The sequence below is a fragment of the Mytilus californianus genome, unplaced genomic scaffold (genome assembly GCF_021869535.1).
Source record: "Mytilus californianus isolate M0D057914Y unplaced genomic scaffold, xbMytCali1.0.p SCAF_6, whole genome shotgun sequence".
NCBI classification, from domain to species: domain Eukaryota; kingdom Metazoa; phylum Mollusca; class Bivalvia; order Mytilida; family Mytilidae; genus Mytilus; species Mytilus californianus.
The window spans coordinates 66,788,296-66,814,355 of record NW_026262712.1 but is presented as its reverse complement, the minus strand read 5'-3'; the positions used below and the strand labels follow the sequence as shown (position 1 = coordinate 66,814,355).

The 26,060-nt window shown below is 30.9% G+C and overlaps 1 long non-coding RNA gene across 3 annotated transcripts in view; it reads right to left on the bottom strand.

Annotated features, from left to right (window-relative positions):
* LOC127706936 (uncharacterized) overlaps positions 1–26,060 on the bottom strand; it is a 90,299-nt gene that overhangs the window by 31,320 nt on the left and 32,919 nt on the right. The window contains exon 1 of one of the 3 annotated variants that reach the window (XR_007984656.1): positions 235–517. The exons of 1 other annotated variant lie outside the window; for it this stretch is intronic. This is a non-coding gene — a long non-coding RNA (uncharacterized LOC127706936). Of the gene's footprint in view, positions 1–234; positions 518–26,060 lie in introns of those variants that run through there. One more of the 3 variants, XR_007984654.1, reaches the window with a different exon arrangement.

Here is a 26,060-nt window from a genome sequence, read left to right as displayed (position 1 = left end):
TAAAGTAAGTATTGCATTATTTAGTCAGCAATTATAACTTCACACAACAATATTATAACTTAAATATGATAACTTCACGAAACAATATTTTTACTTAAATATGATAACTTCACGAAACAATATTTTTACTTAAATATGATAACTTCACGAAACAATATTTTAACTAAATAACTAATAAACATATACTTACTATCATTTTTATTAATTTTGTTTAGAAAATGAGCAACCACTTACCTTAACCTATTTCAATAGTATCTGTATTTTCTGGTTCTATATGAAAATTTTATTCCAAAAGTTTATGTCACAAAAAGAAAGAAAATTTCAATCTTTATAGCATTAATAAAATAAACAAATTTACTAACTTAAAGTTAATGCCACTTTTTACTCTTTTAAAGCGTTACTCAATAATCTAGTCCCTTACTACAAATCCTAACAGAAATTTACATGATAATTCGTCTTTCGTCAAACTCCCACGACAGAGAGAACCGGATATTGCCAATAGTAATGCGATGTTGATTTCACGTCTCTTAATGAACAATTACATATTCATACATGATCAACATATAATGATTTTATATGATAAAGTCATGATCGTGTTTGGTTAAAAATAAAACACTAAAATCGAAACCACGTAACAAACGAAATAAGTAACTGATCTAATGAGATGTGTACCATGGATTATTTTAAAAGGCGTACCCGTCATTTGATTCAATAAAATTCCCTCTCAATTTGCGGTTAGGCGATTAATTAAATATCAAGTGGAACTGTTTTCTTATACTGATAATTTTCATGACGGATTTTCCATAGGTATATTTACAATGTCTGTTGGTGTACTTCGCTGTTGTATGCTTTATAGAAAATGCAACTAGAAAAAGTTTAATCATATCAAGTCATTCTAAGAAAAAAACTTCTAATAATTCATCAACATACGAATAAAACCTCTTTCTTAGAAGCGATACGTTTGGGAAATCAAAAAATTACCGACACTTTATCTCATAATAACTAATATTGGGAAATTTTCTACTTAATACATATCATTTATACCAATTAATTAGAATCATAAGAACGAGTAACGACTTTAGAAGAAAGAGTCATGAAAGACACATAAACATGCCCTCAACTTGTATTATTTTGTGAAATGGCATGTCATCTGATTCTTGATCATTTTGTATCAATACGTTATTCCTTTATATTCCTCATGTCAACTGAACTGCTGCGAACATTTCTATCACTAAATAACATCCGTGTATGATGAAACGTTTTTCCAGTCGATCCTATGATACAATTTTCAGGTGTAGCGACCATTCTCGTTTAAATGTGTGTATAAAAACAAGTGCATGTTTATACTTAGACAAATAATTATGCTATGGTTGGTCTTTTTGTTTGTTTGTTGATTATTGTTTGATTAACGTCCAGTGACAAATATAACAAAACGAGAACAAAAATCGACAATAAAGACAGTTATAGAATGATTCTGTAAAGTTGGTCGACCAAGTTTAAGGGCGTGGAAGTTAGACTGAGGGTATTTTGGAAAAGAGCAAGATTATTGCCTGATGAAGGCCACAGACCCCTCAAAAAGTTGTTGCGCAGATTCTTGAACATGAAGCGTTGCACTCTCTAAATACATTAAGGCATGATATTTAACGCCACCAACTGAACATGAATGCGTATTTATTCAAATTCAAAGAGACTCCCATCAATAGCATTTGTTTTAATGCCGGATGGGAGAACTCTAGGTATATATATGTATAGATCTATATCATGTATTTATTCGCATTCAACTCATGGTCTTTCGTTTGTAATGCATACATTATTTCATTATGAAAGACTTCCAGGACAATGTTTCCATTATAAAATAGTGTCCTTCTCTATGAAATTTTGTCAAGTTCTCCCGGACAATAATTCCCTGTGAAACACTGTTAATGATAATGTTTCCTAAGTACTTCTTCCCTGAGGAATCATACGCCATGAAATTGTGATTGCGTTTCTGAAATATGCTGCATCAACTAACATGTTTAGGTCACAAACATGAAAAATGCACATATGTTTTTATTTATGATTGAAAATATTTTGTAAGGCAAGTATTTTATATAACAAACAAACATATATTTTATGATAAGCTAAATACAAATTTGCATTTATAAATGATTAAAGTCAAATATGATAATTGTACTATATTATACTGTTTTAATATAAGCAAAGTCTTGACAGTCCCTTATAATATATGCTTTTTTATTATTAATGAAATAAAACACTTTAATTATATCATTGTCAAAGGTAATATTTTTATAATGTCCTGTTCATAAGACAAAATTTCATGACATTCCATCCATGAAGTACTGTCTCAGTATACACAAAATGTAAATTTTGATTATCTTCCTTTACCGAGACAAAATTTCAGAACTTTCAATCTATGAAATTATGTCCAATAAGACAAATTCAGTATTACATTCAGTGGACAATTTTTCATAGATAGGGATAAAATTTCATGATACATTATAATGAAATAATGACTTGAGGGAGATTATTTCGTAGAAAAATATTTTGCTTTACATTTGCAGCGACATGCAACTTAAGCATTTACACCATGCTCTTATCGTTTTGATATGACAAGAATACACTGTGATCAATAGCGTTTAATCAAGACATTTTTTCGGAATTGAACTATTTTTTTCTATATTGCAGAAATCTGTTTAATCAAATGTACAATTAGGCTAGATCGGAAACACTTTTGAGCTGTCTGTCCATTATGGTGCCGTCCGGAGAGCAAGTAATTGGTTCAATACTGACATGATTTAAGTGACAAATGGGGATGGCAATATGTACAAATACATGAGTTCTTTCTCTCTATTTTTGTGACTTTTGGTTGCTGTTTTATTAGTTTGTTCCCTCGCACCCCATTCTTCGTATTGCAAATAGGTCAGACAAACGCTGACCTTCAACAGAATTGTTTTAATGTTTAATCCCTTTTGGTTACATTAATTGTTCAATTTTTTACGTAGTATGCTTTCTAATTTTTGCTCCAGGATTAGTCCGAAAGCAATCTTGGGAATTTTTCACGGCCCTAGCCAGTTCTTAAAAAGGCATCAGAGCAATCTCGGACATGTCCAGGATCTGAATAGAGTATTTCATTTAACAAATAAACGTGTCCTTTCTATTTGTATATGCTAGAAGAAAAACGAAGAGACTAATTGACACCACGAAGTAAAATTTGGAAACCAAAAAGGCATCAAAAAATGACAACGACCGCCTAAAAAACTAGAGAAAAAAACCCACTCTAATTATTATGACGTCTATTAAGGTTTTGACACATATATCATTTACTTGACTACTGTTATATGTAAATTTTGTGAAAATGAAAAAAAAAACAAACGAAAATCTAGAGGAACACAAACAATATTAAATTAAGATATGCATGTACTATGATTATGACTATTTGACAAAATTTTAAAAATCTTAAAAATTGACAGAAAATGTATATACGTAAATTGAAATAGTGTTACGTTTCGACATAAAGGTAGAATTTCAAGTATGCTGTTTAAAAGGATTGTGGTACAACTGCATATTTTCGAAGGGGGACTTTTTTATGGGGGGAAAAGGGGTGGGGGGAGGGGGTTGTATCTGTTTCACAAATCTGAAAAATAATTTACTCTGACAATTTCGAATCACTAAGCATATTTCCATATTATCATAATTATACATGTAGTGGTCACTTTCATGGTTCACGCACTATGACAGATAAATGATTAAGATCTTTCAGTATAAATATTTACAATTTAGATATGTTTTATCATCCTTCACATTCCAAAAATCAATCCAATTTAGAAAATACGAAATAAATGTCACCAAAACCATTGATTGTTTAACTTTGAATCAATCTTCTGCTAGAAAAAAAATCTATGAAGAAATTGGAGAAAAGTTCAATTTAGAACAAATACTTCCAAAGACCGAAGGGAACACACATTGGTATTCATCTATAAAAAGACTCGGTTCACCCTTTTTCAAATATTTATAAATGTGCAAGAAACAAAATCCTTTCACGTGCAGCCCATTTTTCGTGCCTTTTTTGTTTAATCAAAGTCCGACTTGATGCTTTAAAATTGCTGACAAAGTAACAACATTTCGGCTGATTGAAAGAATTTGTCCTTGAATGTCCTTGAACGCATATATTTCCTCACTGTCAAAAAATTTGATGCAAGTTAGTGCAGTTTCTGATTATCATGACAACAAGTCAACGCAAAATTTGATGCAAGTTAGTGCAGCCTTTTGGTTATCATAGCAACAAGTCAACACAAACTTTGATGCAAGTTAGTGCAGCCTTCTGATTGTCATGACAACAAGTCAACACGAAATTTATAAACTTAATATATCACTGAAAGTACCATATCAAATGCATTCTGATTTCATAAAGAGCAACATTCATTGGTGAACTTTCAGTTAAAAGTAGCAATAAAACTTTTAATGGTCGACACAATTTGATATTCAATGAGCAGCGGTGTCAAAAGCATACACTCAGACAAATTTATATATTACACTAATCGCAAAAATACATTGCTTGTCAAGTTCCATTTCAAGTGACTTCTATAATTTTCCGCATGGTCTAATTCAATCTTTGGAGTTATATAAGAAAGATTTATAAACGTCTCTTTCTGAGATTTGTTTTCAAGCGAGACCACAAATAAAAATCTGTCTGCTTACTTTAGGAGAGAAATTAAATATAAAATTGTGCAATGACTGTAGCAAAATGTCTTCCTTAGCGGAAAATAATAACCAAACGAAAATATGACTTATAACATGTTAGATTTTGTTGATTTGATGTGATTTACGCGCATAAAAATAAACTTTTAGGCAAATTTATTTAATCTCATATCGAAAAAATGATAGCTGTATGTTGTCCATTATTTCACTTAGAATTAGTACTTTAATGTTTTCTGGCATTTTTAGTAATTTACAGAACTTAGAGATGGAGAGCCAAATTAATTTGTTTATTGGCAGTACGACTAAATAGTAGCAATAATTATATTAATAAGGATAATTACTACAAAATTAAAGAATCCCACAGGATAATTGGCAAGAAATGTAAGTTTCCAGATAGATTTCTACAACCAAATCATAATCGTTATATAATACAAATCAAAGATAGTAAAAAATAATGTCCATTCAAATTGAGAATTGACGTAAAAGGTTTTCTTTCTTATTTCAAGGACAAACATGTTGCTTACAATAACAGATGAATGGTACACACGAGTTCCGGTGAATTCAAGTCACGTGTTCGACCCTGTTTTATAAATGGCATCCGTTGTGATTCGCATGAAAAAAAAGTCACGAGTGAAAATGGGGAAATAAGTAAAACAGGTATGCCGTAACCTGAAAAGCGTAAAATCTATAACAAAACCGAGTTAAGAAAAAGACAACTGACAAGTATTAAAATAGAAATTTTGCTCTTTGCAACATGACTGAATGTTCACAGACGATAATGTAATCTTCGACTGCAACTATGGTATCTTGTTATTTTTTTGTTTTGTTTCTTACTCTTGAACCCATATCCACTAAATAGATTAGAATTATAGGTATTGGTAAAAAGGAGCACTAAGCTGTCTCCGTGAATACGTAAACCCTTTGTAGAAATCTTTTAAGCTAAATATTTCATATGTTCGGTGTATTTTCCTGAGGTAGGGCGAAACAATAACCAACCCGAATAATTTACACACGAAATGGACAATAACATTGAAGAATATCAAAACTTAAAATGGGTACGTTGAGCGTTATTTAAGACAGTGCTGAATTTTACTTTAGCTGCATTTTTCGGAATTTTGGGGCCTTCAAAGCTCTTCAACTTGGTACTTTATTTCGCTTTTTGGATTATTTGATTCGAGCTTCACTGATGAGTCTTTTATACCCGAAAGGCGGGTCTGGCGTACACAATTTCAATCCTGGTATCTATGATGTATTTGAGATTATTTACAGCCACTGGTTCGATGCCACTGCAGATAGAGTTTTCTACCCGAGTGTATCACCAGCCCAGTAGTCAACACTTCTGTGTCGACATGAATTATCATTGATATGGCCTTAATCATAAATTGACTATTTACAAAACTCTGAACTTTTCGAAATACTAAGGATTTCCAACCCCAGGAAAAGATTACCTTAGTTGTATATAGCAAATTTTTTTCGGAATTTTGGGCCTTCAATGCTCTTAAACTTTGTACTTATTTGGCCTTTTTTAACTTACTTGATTCGAGTGACACTGATGAGTCTTTTGTACACGAAACGCGCGCCTGACGTACAAAATTTAAATCCAGGTATCTACGATGAGTTTATTTATATGTACTGGAAGAGTAGATAACATACATCATGATGTTTCACGCCCAGCGTCTCTTTACAAGTGACTACATAGTGAAGTCAAATGATCAATCATGGATTTAAATTACAGACCAATCAATTTTCATGACACATTGTTATTAAATTATTGAAAACAAAAGTTTAAATTATCTTATCTTATTCAGTTTCATTGAATTGAAATAATTGATTTTTTTTTATCTTTGATATAACACATTTTAAACAATGAGGCCTCGGTGACCGAGAGGTCTAAGAAGTCGAACTACTGTATTACCAGCCTGTCAACACAGAGGTTGTGAGTAAGAATCCGGCACGTGGCAGGTGCCTTCGACTCAACCTTAATTAACTAGGACTGTCAGTTTTCTTACCGAAATCGATAGTTCTATCCGGGTACTCCGTCGTCCCCCACCAATAAAAACTGACCGCCACGAAATAGACCAATAGTGCTGAAAGTGGCGTTAAACACCAACCAATCAATCAATCAATTTATTAAACAATGAAGCGTCTACAGTATTGTACAAACAAAAAAGTGCTGAATTTATGTTTTTAAGGGGAAATATTTTCTTTTAGTTCACTAAATTTACTTTAATAAATAAGAATATAAATTTTTTTTTGCTATGCAATTTTGTATTCATATCCTTTCATTTCTTTCTAACCATAATGATATTCCAAATGACATAACAAGGAGTTTTAGATTCAAGCACTTTGAAAATTTCTTTACGATTTTTCATTATTTAAACTTACTAAGTTGTTCCGAATAGATTGACTTACTTTTTGTGAATATAAGTTAAATAAAAAGAATAACATAATAAAGTACTATTAGCTTTAACCTTTTTAAAGACATATTTATGACTTGGATAAAAGGAAACGTACCCGTGGACCTTAAAACAGTTTATTTAATTTAAGATACTTTCTGATACAAATTGAATGTTCAAGATATTTACCCAAATACAATGTTATTTTCATGAAAGGTTTAAATTTAAAACAAATAGAAACATTAAACAAAATATCCGTATGTGTTTTATTCACCATGGTCGTCATGGTAATTATAATTTTATTGTCGCCTTCAGTTCGACATTAACAATATTATCTTAATGAAAACCATTTGTCCATTCCAGTTTATCAAATTCCGTCCGGTGTTAGATTTTTTATATTCAAAACGTCTATAAATCAATATTAAATTAGGAAAATTATTGCTGGCTCCATTACAAAGCTTATCGGAACATCGTTGGAAGAGAATCAAAATGGCGGAAGTTTAATTGTGTGACATTCTTAATAAAATAAAGAACATGACTATAAACTTGATTATATAATTCTATGTTATCATCCGAATATCTTTCTTAATTAGCTCGTTTCTAACGACTATAACGTAAATAATTGTAACGTTATAGTAAACGTCACTTTTATATTGTCAATTTCTACCGGAAACGAAACTATCCCGCAGTAAATTTTCTGATCTTAACTAAAAAGAAAGCAAAATAAATGCAATTAAAAAATCGACTCAATAAATATAAACGAATAGGTGAAAACATGTTTTTCTATCTTATCTTCGTAAACTAAAGAAGTGCCACTGGACGCTAAGCAAACAACAATCAACCAATTAATGAGGATCTGGATGGGGGTCCTTCATTTCTTTATTCTTTAATTTCTAGGCCATTTTTCTCTATTCTTTATACTTTTTGCTCATTATTCTCTATTCTTTATACTTTTTGCTCATTATTCTCTATTCTTTATATTTTAGCACCTCATTTTTCTCTATTCTTTATTTTTTTTTGTCCATTTTTCTCTTTTCTTTATATATTTTGCCCATTATTCTTTAATCTGTAGACCCCATCCAACGTGAACCTCATTAAGAGGGAGGGTATGATAGTTCAAAAGTTCAGATAATATTATTGGCGTGTATTCTAGAATACATGTCATTGTGTACTATTATTCATCATATGTTGCTGTTTTCTTTTTTTTTATTTTATTCAAAATCAAAACAAGTGACTAATCTAACGCGAAAAATGGAAGCATTCAATTGTTATATTAACAGGTCTTATAATATTATAATCTTAAAATATATTTTGAATCTGAAAGTAAACCTTTATTCACAAAACTTCAGCAGGCATTGTGTAATGATTTGAAAGCAGTATTGTCTCACTTGAAATCAACTGTACGTCATAAAGTTATAATTTGCATAATGTAGATGTCTATTTCTAGGTAGATAGATCTAATAAAATATTGATTTAATTGCAATAACTATTTTACATCATAGGATAATGTTTTATTGTTTCATATTTATATCAATTGTTCATAAGATATATATGCTATTTTTTCAAACAAATAAAAAAATGCATTTTTCATTAGCTTAAATCATTTGCCGTTAGTGCCGCTAGTTCCCGAATGATGAATTAGAAGGTTGTTATTTAATTTGGTGGGAGGAGCTAATAATTATATTCTTTGATTGCTTACAGACATTGGAAACATATAATGGAATCAAGTTATTTCCCTTGCAGCCAATACAAAATCAGAATGTATATGAATTGAACAGTCACCGGTAGTGAGTGAATTCGATCAAGATCATTTTTGATCATAAATAGGAACCATTTCAATAAAGGAAAAACAAATGTAGCTAATGTGGGAGACTCGCATGTAACAGAAGAGAATTTGAAGATACCAATGAATGATGACAAATTGATAACGCTATGGCAAAAAAAAAACAAACGAAAAACGACCATAAGACAATCAGCAATATACAAACTCAACATAGAAAACTATAGACTGAGCAACACGAACCCCACCAAAAACCAGGTTGACTTTCATGTGCTTCGGAAGGAGATACAGATCTTGCACAACTGTGTTACTCGTGTAAGTACAAACTCAGTGACAAGTTTAATTTGATGATGTCACATTCTATGTAAAAAGGACGAAATTGTAGTTACCACAGCTGGAACAGGTATTCCATAACAGTAAACCAACTCGTGATGGCGGCAACCCTCTATCAAGGAAATAATGAGATGTAAATTAGACTTAATTTTCTGCTTTAAAATATATCAAAAACGACTTTACTCAAACTAGTTCAAACCTTTTTGAATTATTCAAAATGATCAATCAAAAAGGTGTTCTTACAAGGATCACCAGTCCTTCACCTTTCATTTGATACCTAAACTACCAAAATATATTCTACATAGTTTTATTTTTACACCTATGCGTAGGAACGATTTTGTTTAAAATATGTACTACTTTCCTGTATGTTCTTTATGACCGGGTCCGATTTGGTGGTGTTACATCTTGCAAAGTAAAATAAACGAATGATTTCAGTTTGCAAAGAATTCTGCTCAACCAAGTACTAAGGCCCGTCTTAAACTTGCAGTGAGGTGAGCGTTTTTCGCTTCGTGTTGAAGGCCTCACTGTGACTTTGAGATTAAGAACAGCAATTAAAGCGCTGTTTCTTTGTTTTTTGTGTGTGTGTGTGTGGTTTTTTTGTTTTGTTTATTTTTTGTTTTTTTTTTAATTTTTGCTGTGCATGTACTGAATTTGTGTCATGGATCGATACTTCATATCCTTTGTTTTTCTATTATAAAATATCATTTATATGAATTGTGGTACCGAGGCGCTTTTCTTGATTTACATGTGTTTGGAAAGTTCAAATACAAAAATATAAAAGCCAGGGATGACAAAATACTAAACAACCTATATGACCAAAAAGTGCATAAAAGGGATCGCCACAACCATACATGAGGGAGTTGGAATCTTAGATACTTATAACTACGTGATTTCGTAACGGAAATTATTGGAAATGTTTTTCACCTAGGAGACATTACTATTTTTTTCCTCCAAAGGTATGTCGCTTTGAATGCCTCTTAGAACTCGTGGTGCAATATCTTGGAGGTTGATATTTGTAAATAAAGGCAACAGTATTTTACCGATATTTAAATCTCGTAAATCGAATAAGAAGATACAAATCAAGGTACAATTAACAAAATAATCTCTGAGAAAATCGAATGAACTCCAAAAAAGGCCGAGACCTTGTACATTGACAGGTTAAGCGTTTCCTGCTATGCATCCATCCCCCGCCATGCGAATCCACATTCAAATTACACTATCGGAAAAACGATAAAATCAGACGACTACTCTGCTTTCTAAAGATCTACAGCCGCGAAAGATGTCCCTGGTGAGTTGAGACACATTTTGTGATGGTTCAGTGTCCATTTCTTTCCTTTTTCTTCACAACTCTGTTATAGGAGTTTTTTTATGTAAATAGTACCCCAGTAAATGAAGTCCGTATTGTGTGAACATGCACGAGCGCGACGTTTCAATTGAGATATGCAAACGCCATATGATTGGGCAGGGGTATGTTGCAGCTGAGAAATGGGAACTCATCCATCTCTATCAATATCGAGAAAAAAAAATCAAAATATGAAACAGACCTCATAGTTTCAGAAATATCCTTAATTTCAAGTTCGATACGATATATGAAATGTCTGCACTCATTGAAATGTGTGGTTATTGAGTGACGACATCATCAATATATCTGAAAGTGAAATGAAAGCACTTTATAAGATACTTTTTCTTTATGACTATAAGAAAGTGCTATATGAATTCTGCTCCAAATGAGTAAAAACAAGACTGCCAATGGGGATGACATTGAATACCCATTGAAATACCGACAGTCGGTTGAAATATCAATCCATTTAACTTAACAAATATGTTGTTGATAAAAAAATCCAGCGTTTTAATGACGCAAGATACAAGATATTTTATTAACCATTCATGATGCCCAAAATTTGAGCTATACAATCAAATGAATTACAAAATTAAGCACAGTAAATGATTAGAATGATTAGAGTGATTTAAGTACATTTAAACAAAAACATGTATACACATTAAAACAAAGTAACATAATTATAAACAATGTCATTGACAAAACATTAAGTCATTTTGGAAGCCACTGTGACCTGGAGAAAATACGTTTCTTAATCTATTTATAGACCTAGGTCTATGGGAGAAAACTTCTGATCGACTTTTTTAATTTTCTATTTTTCAAACTACATTGATATTTTCTAGAAATTTCTTGCGTCTTCCAATAGGGAGTGCAATAATTTAGATAAATTTGAAGTAACAAATAAATCTTCAGATGAAAGAATCCAAACAAATTTCATTTCATCAGATAACTTTGAAATTTTTTTGAATCTAGAATTTGAACTAGACAGATGATTAGATCTTGTATCTTTTAGAACAGGACATTTTAAAAGAAAATGAAGTTCATCTTCAACTGCGTTCTTACATAGCTTACACTTTGTGTCTTCAATTTTATACCAATATACCTCCCTCTTTCAATTTCAAGGTCATGACAGCTAGTTCTAAATCTTGTAATTATTTGCCTGCCTTTTTTTGAATTTACTGTTAAATATGGTTAAAAAATAAAAATATTTTGGAATTTTCTGTAAGTTCTTAATTTATTGCCTGACTGTATATTGGTACTCTTCCCAGAATTGCTTTCTAAACTAGCTACCCAAATTTCATTAAATTTCATTGTTAAAGAATTTTTTACTTTTTTTTTTAAATATATGGTTTTGTTTAAAGTTTGACTGTTTACAAATAGATAATCTAAATCTAGGAATTTAAATATATGTTTAATGTTTCCTATCCAAGATTCCTGGTTAGATTTGTTCATAGAATGGGATAGATTTATGGCCTCCCATAGGATTACATTTGAAGGTTCAATTTCTTTCAGAAGATGAATCCAATATTTTATCATATTCATAATTACATAAAAAAAAGTGTAGGGAGTGAACCTAGTTCCCCTCCACATGCCATATCTGATGCTTTTATGTTAGCTCCAAGTGAAAATTTACAAAGTTTAGTATGGATTTTCTCTAGTACAAGATAATCGTTTGATATAAAGTTATCCATATGTGTTTCTTTCTTATATGGTATATAACCCCAAATTTCAGATCCATACAACAAGAATGATATCATCTTCGGTCTACTTGTTAGAATCAGTGTGATTCATCACAAAGTAATATTTTTCATGACCTAAAAAATATTTCCTATTTTTGTAGAAAAAGCTCTGTTTTAATGTCGATCTTTCAAATGAATATGGAGAAAATAAGAGTAAAGCGTAGAAAAACCTAAATATTTGATATAACCTGAAAATTGTTATGATTGTGATTGATGATTTTTGGAGTACATCTTTAGAAATTTTAAAAATCCAAATTTGATTGACAACGCTTGTTGTATATACCTCATCACAATATTTTAAAGAAAGAATGTTGGTACTCACTTTAGAAAGATGTTTTGTCTGACCGTCATCATTCCTATATATCTTTATGTGTAACCTAGCATAAAAGGGGAGGACTGATTTCTGATATATTAAACTTTTCAAGTCAGTATACATTGTGGAAAACAAACTCATCATAGTTTCAAGGATTTAAATTTTGTACGCCTGACACGTGTTTCGTCTGCAAAAGACTCATCAGTGATGCTTGAATCAAAAAAGTTTGAAAGGCCAAATAAAGTAAGAAGTTAAAGACCATTGAGGGCCCAAAATTCCGAACGGCTTTCCAAATACAGCTAAGGTTATCTGTTCCTGGGGTAGACAATCCTTAATATTTCAAAAATTCAAAGTTTTTTCAACAGTTAATTTATAATTTTGACCATATCAATGATAAGTCATGTCAACACAGAAGTGTTGACTACTGGGCTGGAGACTATATGTTTTAAACACTGCTTAATTTTACATTTTAAAAACATTTGAGGTTAAAACAATAATGATACATGTATGCATAAGAGATAAGCTTTAGAAATAGGTCAGGTAGAAATTTGATTAACTATTAATAGTTAAATGTAACCAAAGGAATCTTCCAAATTAGAACTTCTAAACTGCTGTCAAAGTTTGACTGTCGTTGTTTAAAATCTTAAAGCAAATAATAACACAAACAAAAAGTAAATAGATATTAGAAGATGTGGTATGAGTGCCAATGAGACAGCTCTCCATCCAATTCACAATTTGTAAAGTTAAACCATTATAGGTCAAAGTACGGTCTTCAACACGGAACCTTGGCTCACACCGAACAGCAAGCTATAAAGGGCCCCAAAAATGACTAGTGTAAAACCATTAAAACAGGAAAATCAACGGTCTAATATATATAAAAAAAAACGAGAAACACTTATGAACCACATCAACAAACGACAACCACTGAACAACAGGTGCAAACAAATGCAGCGGGTTAAACCTGCTTTATCATTTTATGCAATTAAGCTTCCGATTTCAAAGAAGCAGACAATTTTTACTCCTGTTCATTTGAGCTTCACTGAAATACTTAAGACTTGTTTTTCCTTTCGTCAAGATTGATTGAATCCTGATTATAAAGGAATGATCCAAACAAATCCAGTTAAAATAAACAGGTTAGGTGAAACAATTTAATCTTAAATTATTTTTACATAGCCGTCCTTATAATTGAGAATCTGATTTTTAACAGTGAGTCCTGTGGCATCAGGCAATTAAACAATCGTGGAACGTGTAAAAAATGTAATATTTTACTAATGAACAAAGGATGAACATAAACAAGACGGCAACATCACAAATTACTGTAACACAAATAAAAATTTTAATCCATTGTAACCATACGACCGACAAAACGCAAAATCCAACACCGAAGAACTCCGAATCACCGACACAATCACTTAATCAACATTGACGACAAAAGATCGAAATCAGAATCAAATTCACAAAAAGGCAACAAACGTAATGAAGAAGAGACTAACACTGACGACATTCCTGACTTTATCTCATAAACCGTTAAAACATGCCTCCCCAAAGAAATCATCCTTATATTTCATCTAATAAACAATGTTGAAACACAAATGTATTATGGTTTGCAAACGAGAAGGAACATTAAGGCCCATTTTTTAGCCCCAAAAATGAAGTTCTCTAAAAAATACTTCGTTTTTCACATAATGTAGTGAAATGCATAGAATTAAGACACACAAATGAATTAGACAAGATTTACTAAGTTATAACGTAGGAATAACCTCATATTCTGCTACTGCACATTTCAAGAAATAGAAGAACATGTTGTTTTTTTTTAAAGTTTTCCATCAACATCTTCTTGGTAGAAACATTATGCTTTGGCAAATAACAGCATCAAATTTTTAGAGAAACTTTCCTATATCTATTTACATAGATTTACAAATTGTAAAGTTATCATTCTGGTGCACTCACTTTTTTTTCAATTCTAATATACTCGAAATTTGATACAAAACAAGACAAATAATGACATTTTACAACATAAACTAGTTTCTTCATTGTTTCATGCCTTGGTATCTCATCAAATGCACTTTTTTTAATTTCCTTTAAACCTATTACTTTTACATTCGTGTATTATAAGTATAACACTCCAGTTAAATATAATAAGGAAAAAATATCCAATCATACTCATATTAATGAAGCAATATTAAAATGTAAGCAACATAAGAACATTTAAGCAACCCTTTGTTATTCTATTAAATTTAACTTCGATGAATATACAAATTTAAATTAAGACAAAAACATCGGTTCAATTTCTTTTAACAACCCGTTAACAAATATTATGACTTTTTACCACTACAAAAAAAGTTGGAATGATGATGCAAAATTTTTATGCAGCTGCGCATACTTTCGTTTGTGTAAAAATAATTTTCTTCAAGCAATTACTTGTATAGACGAATTACTCATTGAGTTAACAGAAGAGATGTCAATAGCTTTGTGAATATCACGGGCGTTGCATCGAAATAACAGCGTGATACAAGATATCGCTGTATATAACTATAACACTGACTTTTTTGTTCCATGTTTTCCATCTATTGACGTATCATTTTCTCATTTTTATTATTCGGTCTTTTTCCAATTAGATTAAGTAGGTGTCAAAAACGAGGTGAAAATGGCTAAATAATTGTTTTATTTGCGCAACAATACATGGAAACAGATTTCGATAAGAGTATCGATAGCATCATTTAAAAGTATGGTCTGTTTCATTGTAAAATGGCGGGAAAAGTGTTTCCGGGTGTCGGAAATTAAAAATTATACGGTGTATTTTTGTCAATAATTAATATGACCGTTTTATTTTAATTACGAAAGCAACAGTTTTATGGATTTATAAGTGTTGAGTTATATAATGATACTGTTGCGCTTGCAAAGGAAACTTAAAAGTGAATACAAAATGTTCATTTTTCTCTAATAAAACATTTTTGAACGAATCACTTTTATTGATAATAATCTGACATTTAAAGGTCATTGATTGATGTCATATGTGTAATGATGTCATGTTATAACACACAATTTAGCAAAATTTACATAACGAATTTTTTTAAATCGTAAAGCAAAATGATACCTTATGCAAGCAAAAAGAAATTAATTTCTTTTTTACTTTTTTTTTTGTAATTTATTATAAGAACCAATTCGTATGCAAAAAGTTCACCTCTTAAGATCATGAAGATTCATATATTTATTTCCCTATTGAAGGAATATATGACAATATTTATCAAAGGTACCAGGCTTATAATTTGATATGCCAGATGCGCGTTCCGTCTACATAAGACTCATCAGTGACGCTCAGATAAAAATTTATAATAACAAATGCTTTTAATATGCTATTAATATATTAGTTGCAATGTTGATTGTACAGTACACAAACCAAATTTATTTTTCAAATATTATGAAAACTGTCCTGTTATTTCAGTCCTTTGACTTCATTCACCAATGGATGCACTTAGTTGTCAAGAAGTTGACAATTACGTTGCACTAAAAAAAAGAATTCAGAACGTGTAGCAAAAAACATTTAAATAATTTGTTTATTCTTGACAAAAAGACAATTAGGTTGCACTAAAAAAAGAATTCAGAACGTGTAGCAAAAAATATTTGAATAATTTGTTTATTCTTGACAAAACGACAAAAAGATACAAAAAGATACAGAAATTCAACTTTTAATTTGTACAGTTTCAATATAAGGTTTACTGCTACAATACATGTTTATTCTCCCTTTTTAAGTCAAAATGAAAATAGCGATACATATAGGACATTTAAAGAATTGAATGATTTACCATTTACAATGAAAACAAGACATAATGTAGAATTTTTGAAGACCTACTGTTTCCATCATTTTCTTGGAAATATAGAACAGGGACCCAATTGTTTCCCCCATTAGTCCATTACAATTTTATCCTAATTGAAGGGAAGACTTTTTATTCCAATATCTGACTGCCAAATTTTAATTAATAGTTTTAGTCCCCTTCATGGTTTTAGGAAGAATCTTTAAAAGGTTAATTAGAACGCAATACTGTTTCAAGTATTAATATGGTAATTTTGTTCTTCCCTGGTTTAATAGGAAATGACATTTGGACCATTTACCCAGACAATCATCCACCATATACATTTCAAAATCACACAAAATGTAATAGAAGTTGAAAGGTAAATCAACTACAAATTTAAGAACCTTTACATAATTTTTGTCTCGGTAGATTATTCCATTTAAAAGATGGTAGATTTATCAAAGGGCTTTATTCGTGGGTACTGTGTATGTGCATGTATCCTGTAAATGGGATACTTTTCCATATTATGTAATGCATTATAAAATCTAATGTTAGAATAATTAGTTGGTTAGACTTTGAAATACTGTTCCTATTTTAATGTATGAATGATGTTATATATGTATGTTATATATTTTCTATTGTTTTTGTACAGTATGCATGTATTTGTTTAAGGGTTCTAAAGAGTAAAATAACAAAAATACCGGACTTTGTTAGTCCTACATCCTTTCGATACTTATATGTTGAAATTGCAAAAAGGCATGCTCTTCTCATAATGTATATGACGTATTCACTCAATCTGTTGTTACAAGAAAAACATGATTTATTGATAAATTGTAATTTAATTATACCTAACTTCTTTCAGTAAAAGCGAGTACACCCATACATGAACCATGTGTATTTAGCCTTTTTACTATATATTTTTTTTTAAACTAAATGCCTGTATAATGGGTTAAGCCTTTTCCGACTGATTTTTATAGTTTGTGCTAATGTTGAGAGGTAACACCACTGTCCTAAGTTAGGGAAGGACATGTTTAAAAAGTAAAGTAACAAAAATACCGAACTCCAAGGAAAATTCAAAACGGAAAATCCTTTATCAAATGGCAACATCAAAAGCTCAAGCACATCAAACGAATGGAAAACAACTGTCATATTCCTGACTTGGTAAAGGCATTTGCTTATGTAGAAAATGGTAGATTAAACCTGGTTTTATAGCTATCTAAACCTCTCACTTGTATGACATTCGCATATAATTCCAATATATCAACAACAATTTGTGAGCATCGTTTTACCCTTTAAATAAGAAGAGTTTATTATTATCATTATTGCTTTTTCTACTTTTTATAAGTCAATTACATAAAAATATAACTGAATGCACACACACAAAATATTAAATTCCTGACAAGGATAATCTATTGTATATAGCATTATCACATTATCATGATCTTTGCAGGGAAACTGTTAAACGTATGGTAGTAAATCCTGTCGTTAGGACCCACAAGTAATCTAAATAAGTAAAGTTCGTTATGATAAACGGGAATATAATGTTCGTCTTTAATAATTTAATACATGGTATGTATAGACTTAACTCTGTCGAAGTTGAAAATTCCACGTAGTCAGAATAATCTATTAACACATTGAGAAATGAAAATATAAAATATTATTGATTTCCGTGTATAAGACCAAAATTTGGAATGCTAAAATGTGAAACTTTTGAAGGGCATAACCATGGTTTATGAGTTTCAAAACTTTTGTTTATTGGATAAACAATATGTTTATATGTCTAAAGTACTTATGTCTATATCTGGTGATCCTTCTGTTTACTTTTTTGTTTAAAGGGGCAAAGTTGTACAATATGTGTTCACAAATTTGACTCAAATTCTCATATATGATTTATAACAATCTAAAACGTATATCCAAAATACAAAAAGTATCAAATATACAGTTGACAATGCATGGACTCGATAATATATATATCAGGATTTCGTGTGCATTTTAGTCTAAACGCCATCTAATTAACCATCGAGATTACCCCCGAAGACTGACGACGGTCATATAACCCGATATAAACATACATGTAGTAGATACAATACAAAGGTAACAAAGAAACAGGCCGGTAACAACCGTTGCCGGATAGTTTTTCTGCACGAGTAGTCAGGTCAAGGTCCGAGGCGATAGCCGAGGACCTTGATCTGACTACAAGTGCAGACAAACTATACGGCAGGTTGTTTCCGGCCTGTTTTTTGTTACCTTTGTTTTGTATCTGACTTGTACGACGTTTCAAGAAGGAAGAAGTACATTTTGCATTTAGAAGAGGTAGCAAAACTAAAGATATTAGAAACTTAAATGGCCATATACCAGTTAATGTAAGTTACAGTTTAAACTCAATTTTTTTTCTCACTTCCCTTCAGCCGAGAGTTTTTTCTCAAAAAATTCAAGAATCTAATAACTTTATAAAAAGAACCATTTCAAGTTAAAGGTGAATGTTATACACATTTGAGACTTTTTGAAATGCAACTTCGCAAGTAAGTAATGTATAAAAAAGATTTCAGAGGTAAGCAAGCTACCATTTGATTTTATTTGGGAGGGGGGGGGGGGTTAAAATAAATTTAAAATAAACAGGCTTCATCCTTTTTTTGTTGAAAAAATGCAGGATGTGCCATGTCCATGTCTTGTTATAATATATATATATAGGCATATGTTTTGGATTAAAAAAAAATGTTCATGCTTATAGGTTTTTATGTCTCTGATAGTGTTGATCAGGATTAAACACGTGTCACTATATGATCCAATCAGAGCTTACCGTCCAAAATTGATGACGTAAGTTGAATGATTTTCTTTAAGATTTGCTGCATATTTGAACATGTATTACACGGACACTTTTTATTTATAGGATCAATCGTGCATTGGTGAGTTGATAGGGATTTTATCTTTTGATTAGATTTGATTTTTATATATATATTTCCTGTCTTTTTATTGAAATATAAACGTTGGTACCAGCATTTCTTTCAGCATTGTCCAGAATACTATTCATGTCCATATATTGAAAAAAAATACATTTACGGACCGACCATTTAGCTTCAAAAGGAGGTGTGTTCTTTTCTGAGTAAGAAAATTATTTAGTTTTCCAACGCTATCGCCCAAATATTTTTTTTTTCGAAATCAGCACTATTAGATACGGTATTCGGAAAATCAGGAGCCAGAACATTATTTTCAGTGTCATCTGCTTGACCATTATATATTTTTTCCCATAAAATTGGGGATCAAAATGTGTTTTTTAGGAAAAACCATAACCGGCCTTTTGAAGTTAAATGGTCAACCCCTTAGTGTACTAATATGAATAGTTACTGGAATTGTTTGAAAAAAAATATAGTTATTGATGCTAACGTAAATATTTTTAATTAAAAAGACAGGAAATATGTCGGTGAAACAAAAAGTTAAAATCTAATTGAAATTTAAAGTGCCCATGAACTCACTGATCATGCACGAGTGATTCTATTCATAAAAAGTGTCCGTGTAACAACTAAAAAGTGTCCGTGTATCATCTAAAAAGTGTCCGTGTAACACCCGTTAATGTACTGTTTTTCTATAGCTCTGCTGGGGGCAAAGTCGTACAAATAAATATAAAAAGACAGCGACCACGTGCAAATGGATTTTTCTAGGTCTGCTTGATTTCATGTTATTAGGTAAAGAAATATGTTAATCATTTTTGCCTGTATAAGAATGATTTTTCGTGGATTAAATCAGTCAACCAAATGGTAAACCCTTCTTCACTTTCAATGTTGACATTTTTCCTTTTAATAGCTGAACAAGCCTAGTACATGCGTAACCCATCTCAATCTAAGGGTTTTAATTGAAGTTTACATGAATACGGATTCATATGAAGTCGAATTATTCACTTGCAAGTGAATAATTCATCAGCGATGTTTCTTAGCTTATTTTGACAAAATTGAACTAAATACATCAGCAATGTTATTGAGCATTTGGCCAATTAATTTACTCGAGCGTCGCTAATGACTCTTTTGTAGACGAAACGCGCGTCTTATTTAGAAAATTATAATCCTAGTATCTATGATTGGTTTATTTATTTTGACACATTTGGGCCAAACTAACTGCTTATTACGAAATATTGTTTCAACATTCCGCTTTTAGTTATGCTTGAAACAAAAAGAATCTTATTTTAATTTTTTTTCTAAAGCGTAGCTAATGCCCCCTTCATCTTATTGGAATTTGTTCATTATTTTTTAATTTCATTGATATATCCGCTTCCGCACTGCCCCTGTTGACCACAATCATATATTTAATAAATTGACATCGATAAGTCATATTTGGTGTGTGTGAAAAATTGTAGCAACCACCAAGGGCATAAATCACATGAAGATGACATTATGATAGTTGACTTATCGAATCGTCATTGCCAGTACACAAAAGTGGTATATCGAATAAGTAGTGACTTGCTTTTTACTCCAATTCAACCAAGCAGGAAAAAAAGCTATAGAATATGTTTGCATAGATCATACATTTACGTTGAATCTTTAAAAAATACGTGCATGTACTTTTACTAAATTCTTTCAGAGATACAAATAATGTTTTGGAAGTTTGGCTGTTCCTGTCGAAAACTTATCAAAAAACGGGATATCCCATTCTAATTTTGGATAAACTTATTCCTAAAGGGTACAATTTAACAATGTAGTGAGATGTTTGAATATCACCTTCAACGGTACAAACATCGATTTTGTTTCTTTTATATACATGAACCATGTGTATTTAGCCTTTTTACTATAGTTTTTTAAACTAAATGCTTGTATGATGAGTCAAGCCTTTTCCAACTGATTTTTATAGTTTGTACTATGTTGAGAGGTGACACCACTGTCCTAGGTTAGGGAAGGACATGTTTAAAAAGTAAAGTAATAAAAGTACCGAACTCCAAGGAAAATTCAAAACGGAAAATCCTTTATCAAATGGCAACATCAAAAGCTCAATCACATCAAAATAATGGAAAACAACTGTCATATTCCTGACTTGGTAAAGGTATTTGCTTATGTAGAAAATGGTGGATTAAACCTGGTTTTATAGCTGGCAAAACCTCTCGCTTGTATGACAGCCGCATATAAGTCTTACCCCACCGAATTTCGTAAACGCTTGTTCAAAGTCAGGAGCATTGAAATAAATCTATTCTAAAATTAGGCTGTTGGTTTTCTGTTCGGGGTCTTTTATAGCTTTCTATACGTAAACGGTTTTGTCATTGTTGAAGACCGTAAAAGTTTCATAAAGTTGTACAAATCCTCATCTTTAGGACTTTGTTGGATGATCTCATTTGCTATCATACCACATGTCCTTATCTATATTTATGTGTAAGAATTGTTTATTTATGAGATGCTACAACTTATTTGTACGATTTTTTAAATATAAAAAAAGAAGATGTGGTATGCTTGCTAATGAGATAACTCTCCACAAGAGACCAAATGACACAGAAACAACTATAGGTCACCGTAGGGCCTTCAAAAATGAGTAAACCCATATCGCATAGTCGGCTATAAAAGGTCCCGAAATGACAAATGTGAAACAATTCAAACGAGAAAACTAACGGCCTGATCTATGTACAAAATAATGAACCAAAACAAATATGATATACAGCAACAAACGACAACCACTGAATTACAGGCTCATAACCTGGGGAAGGTATATATAGAAAGTGGCAGGGTTAAACTAGTTGGAAGGCGTAAACCCTCCCCTTACCTGGGACAGTGGTGTAACAGTACAAAACTAGTTTGAAGGCGTCAACCCTCCCCATAACCTGGGACAGTGGTGTAACAGTACAACATAAGAACAAACTATAAAAATCAGTTGAAAAAGGCTTAACTTTTCAGATATATACAAAGCAGAAATACATCTAACATAAACACAGAGTGGACGTGGCAGGGTACTTATACATCTCACAACAAAACGACACGAAGTACAGATCTGAGAGTACTCTGAAAGTTTCTTTGCATCTCAAAAATCCAAAGCCTTTTACAATTAGATTTCAGTTTTGTCTTTGAAAGAGGAAGAGTAGGAATAAAGTTTGATTTCTCGATTTTGTGCCACATTTAATTCATGGTCATATCAATCAAACATGTACCTACTCAGTTAATAACAATAAAAAAACAGATTACATAACAATTAATTGTTCCTGAAATCGGCCAAACCCATGATGGTTTAATTGGGAAGGACAATTTATATGGTATGATTAATTATCATTATGACATTCATAATACTGCTTGAAAAGAAACTAAGGAAATGACATCAACTTCCGGTAATTATTTACCAAAAAATTGATAATATTTGTCGGTTACAGTTTCAGCGATTATTGTATTAAGGATATACTTGAAACATTTTTACGGCTTTTAAATGAACAATAATTATTAACCAGTGTAATCAATAACTTTGACAATGTTCATTTTAGTCATAAATACGTAATGAGTGCTCTTTTTTTCATTTAGATTAAAAGATTTGTCAAGTGTCATAACTAAACTTTTCCAATATTGGAACAGAACACATTTAAAGACAGTTTTACGTCTGTTTTCTTTGGAAAATTCCTGTAAAAAGTCAGGAATATGGCAGTTGTTTATCACTTTATCCGTTAATTGATAGTGTTTATTTTTGTCAGTTTTTATGGACCTCCCCCTTTTTGAATTTGATTTGGAGTTCGGTATTTTTGTTATATTTTTTTTAAGTATGTAAGACTGAAGTAATCATTAGATAATGTAGAAATTGAAGGCAACAGTTTTTTTAACAAATTTTAAATCAATAAAACTGACAAAAAACAATTAATTGCGACAGAAATCGGCAAAAGTATAACTCTATAATATAGCTTTTGGTATTCAACATTTATTGTATATACTGTTCCTTACTAAATATTGATCAAAGAGAGACGAACAATACTAAAGGATTATTCAAACTCATAAGTGGAAAACAAACTGACAACGTCTTGGCAAAAACAACATAAAGACAAAACAAAACACAACATAGAAAACTACAGACTGAGCAACACGAGCCCACCAAAAACGGAGGATGATCTCAAGATAATAAGAGTACAAATTAACATGTTAGTACGAAACATAGAGTATAAAGCACGGGTTGCTGGTACGATGCACACCCACGATTACTTTCTTCGTTTTAATTCCGTTCAACCTACAATGACTTCACCGTAGTCATAACATAATGAATTACATGATAAATCTGTTTATTGCTTACTTTGATATTTTTACTTGTGTTCATGTTTTTGTTTTGTTTTGTTTTGTTTGGTTATATTTGAAATTTATGATTTTTTTGTTAATAAGAACTTTCTGGTTAATACAGGAATACATCATGAAATTTCGAGGTGCTAATTATATTTGTAGTAATGTTAACATGGTTGATTGTAAGTTCGATGAAATAAATGAAAAAACGTTGAAATCATATGAAAATAATTCAAAAGTAATAACATTAAACCACACTTCGTGATATTAATAATTAATTTGTTCTTTAACGCACACCTGATTTTGCTATGATTAAGCATAATGAAATATGTACAAGTAAACAAATGAAAAGTATGCTTTTATGCATAGTATTTCAGAGTAACATTTACATAATTGTGAATATACCTTGCATTTTGAAATACAATTTTCAAGAAGAAATATCTATTTCATGTAAAAGTAAAGCAAAATACTAGCGCACAGAATATACAAAGAAATAATAGCCGCAATGTTCTAGAACAATACAATAATTTGGCCATAAAATTGAAGTAGTTATACAATTATTAGCAATAAAAAGTGTCTTGAAATATTTCCCATGCGTCTTGCATTCTAAATTTCAAGCCTCATAACTTTGATGAGTTTTCACAACCACTTGGCGAATGTAATTGCAGGTGGACGTTTCGTTCGAGAGGTATTTCAAGCCCAGTAGTCTACACTTCTATACTGACATGACATATAGTCGATGTGGTTATTCTCCGTTAAGTCGTCGCTCATAAAATGATTAAATTTATGCAAAACAATAAGTTTTTTATTATCCCAGGCATAAATGTTCTTAGCCAGATTTTGGATACCTTTTTATGGCTTTTGATTTTGGAGAATTTTTGTTTTCAATGTTCTTCAACTTATTAATTGATTTTTTTTTATATATGCATTTTTCTGTGTTGAGTGTTCTTGTGTTTGTTTGTACTGTATTCCTGTCACGTAGTGTTGTCATTTAAGGGATATTTTTAACATTGCCATATAAGCGGAAGGTTTGGCTAGCCATAAAACCAGGTTCAACCCACCATTTTATCTTAAAATGTCCTGTACCAAGTCAGGAATATGACAGTTGTTATCAAATAGTCCGTTTCTATGTATGTTGGCGTTTGATTTTGTTGCACTTCAGTGTTTCTGTTGTTCTGTTGTTTTCCTCTCATAGTTGATGTGTTTCCCCTCGGTTTTAGTTTGTCGCTTTATGACTTTTGAACAGCGGTATACTACTGTTGTCTTTATTTATACTCATATGATATGCTATTTGTAATTTTTCTTTCTATTTAAAGTACATTAAATACATATGGAAGGATTATTTATAACAAAAAAACTTATAAAATTTAATATTGCCTGAAAATATTACATCTTCATGTAAGGCCCCCCTTCATTTGATAACCTCTATTTTCAGGCACAGGCTCATATAAATTTGACATTTGAATAATTTTAATAAATCTGATACATCAAATGAGTATTTTATTGCTTTTAATACATGATATATTAAATATTAGGGCTTTTAAAAAGGAATTGTTTGCAATATTTAAATTTCTAGAGCCCCAAATGTTGATAGTTGAAATTCTTCAATTTTAACGTCAAATTTCAACACGTAAAGTTGAATATAAAATTAATCATATTGTCTATGATATATATGCTATTGCAATGAAACTTTGTCAACAGTATTATAATTTATTAAGCTTTGGTCATACCAAGTTTTATTAAGATTAGTAAAGTCTTTCTATCCTATTGTTACTTGCAATTTTTTTTAAAACCCTTTCTAAATGTAATTCTTCAAGATGTATGCCTCAAATAGCAAGTAGGGGGATGAAATTATAATTTAAAAAAATTTGGGTCATGAATTTCAAAGAAAAGTAGTGATTTGGTCCAGTTTAAAAAGGTTAAAAGTTAGCATTTCGGAAGTTGTCCAAAGAATTCAGACCCCCTTAACATAAAATTGTCCATATTTTGAGATAGAGGTGATGAAGTTTTCTATAATTTTGATATAATTTGTCCCAAATGTAGTACACCACACTGTAAAAATATTATTAAGAAAGCGGAGGTGGGATTTTTTTTATTTTCATTTATTGTCTAAAAGAAATGCACTACGAAATGACTGTGCCAATAGTAAGGGTCATGCATGTTTGATATAAAATATAGATTATTTTGAATAGGGGTTTAGTTAATGCTTTGGCATTTGTAACAATATTTTCTAAGTAAACTGTTAATTTCTTGTTAATTTGACTTGTTAATTTGACCTGTTGATACTATTTGTTATGTTTTTATGTTATTTAATGTTTACTTATTCAGGATTATATCTGGTCTATATACCAGCTTTGATAAGTGAATGGTATTACTATAAATTTTCACTTCTTTGAAGTATGAACATTAAAATTATTTATTTTGTAAAAATATTTCCTTTCTCCTTTTAAA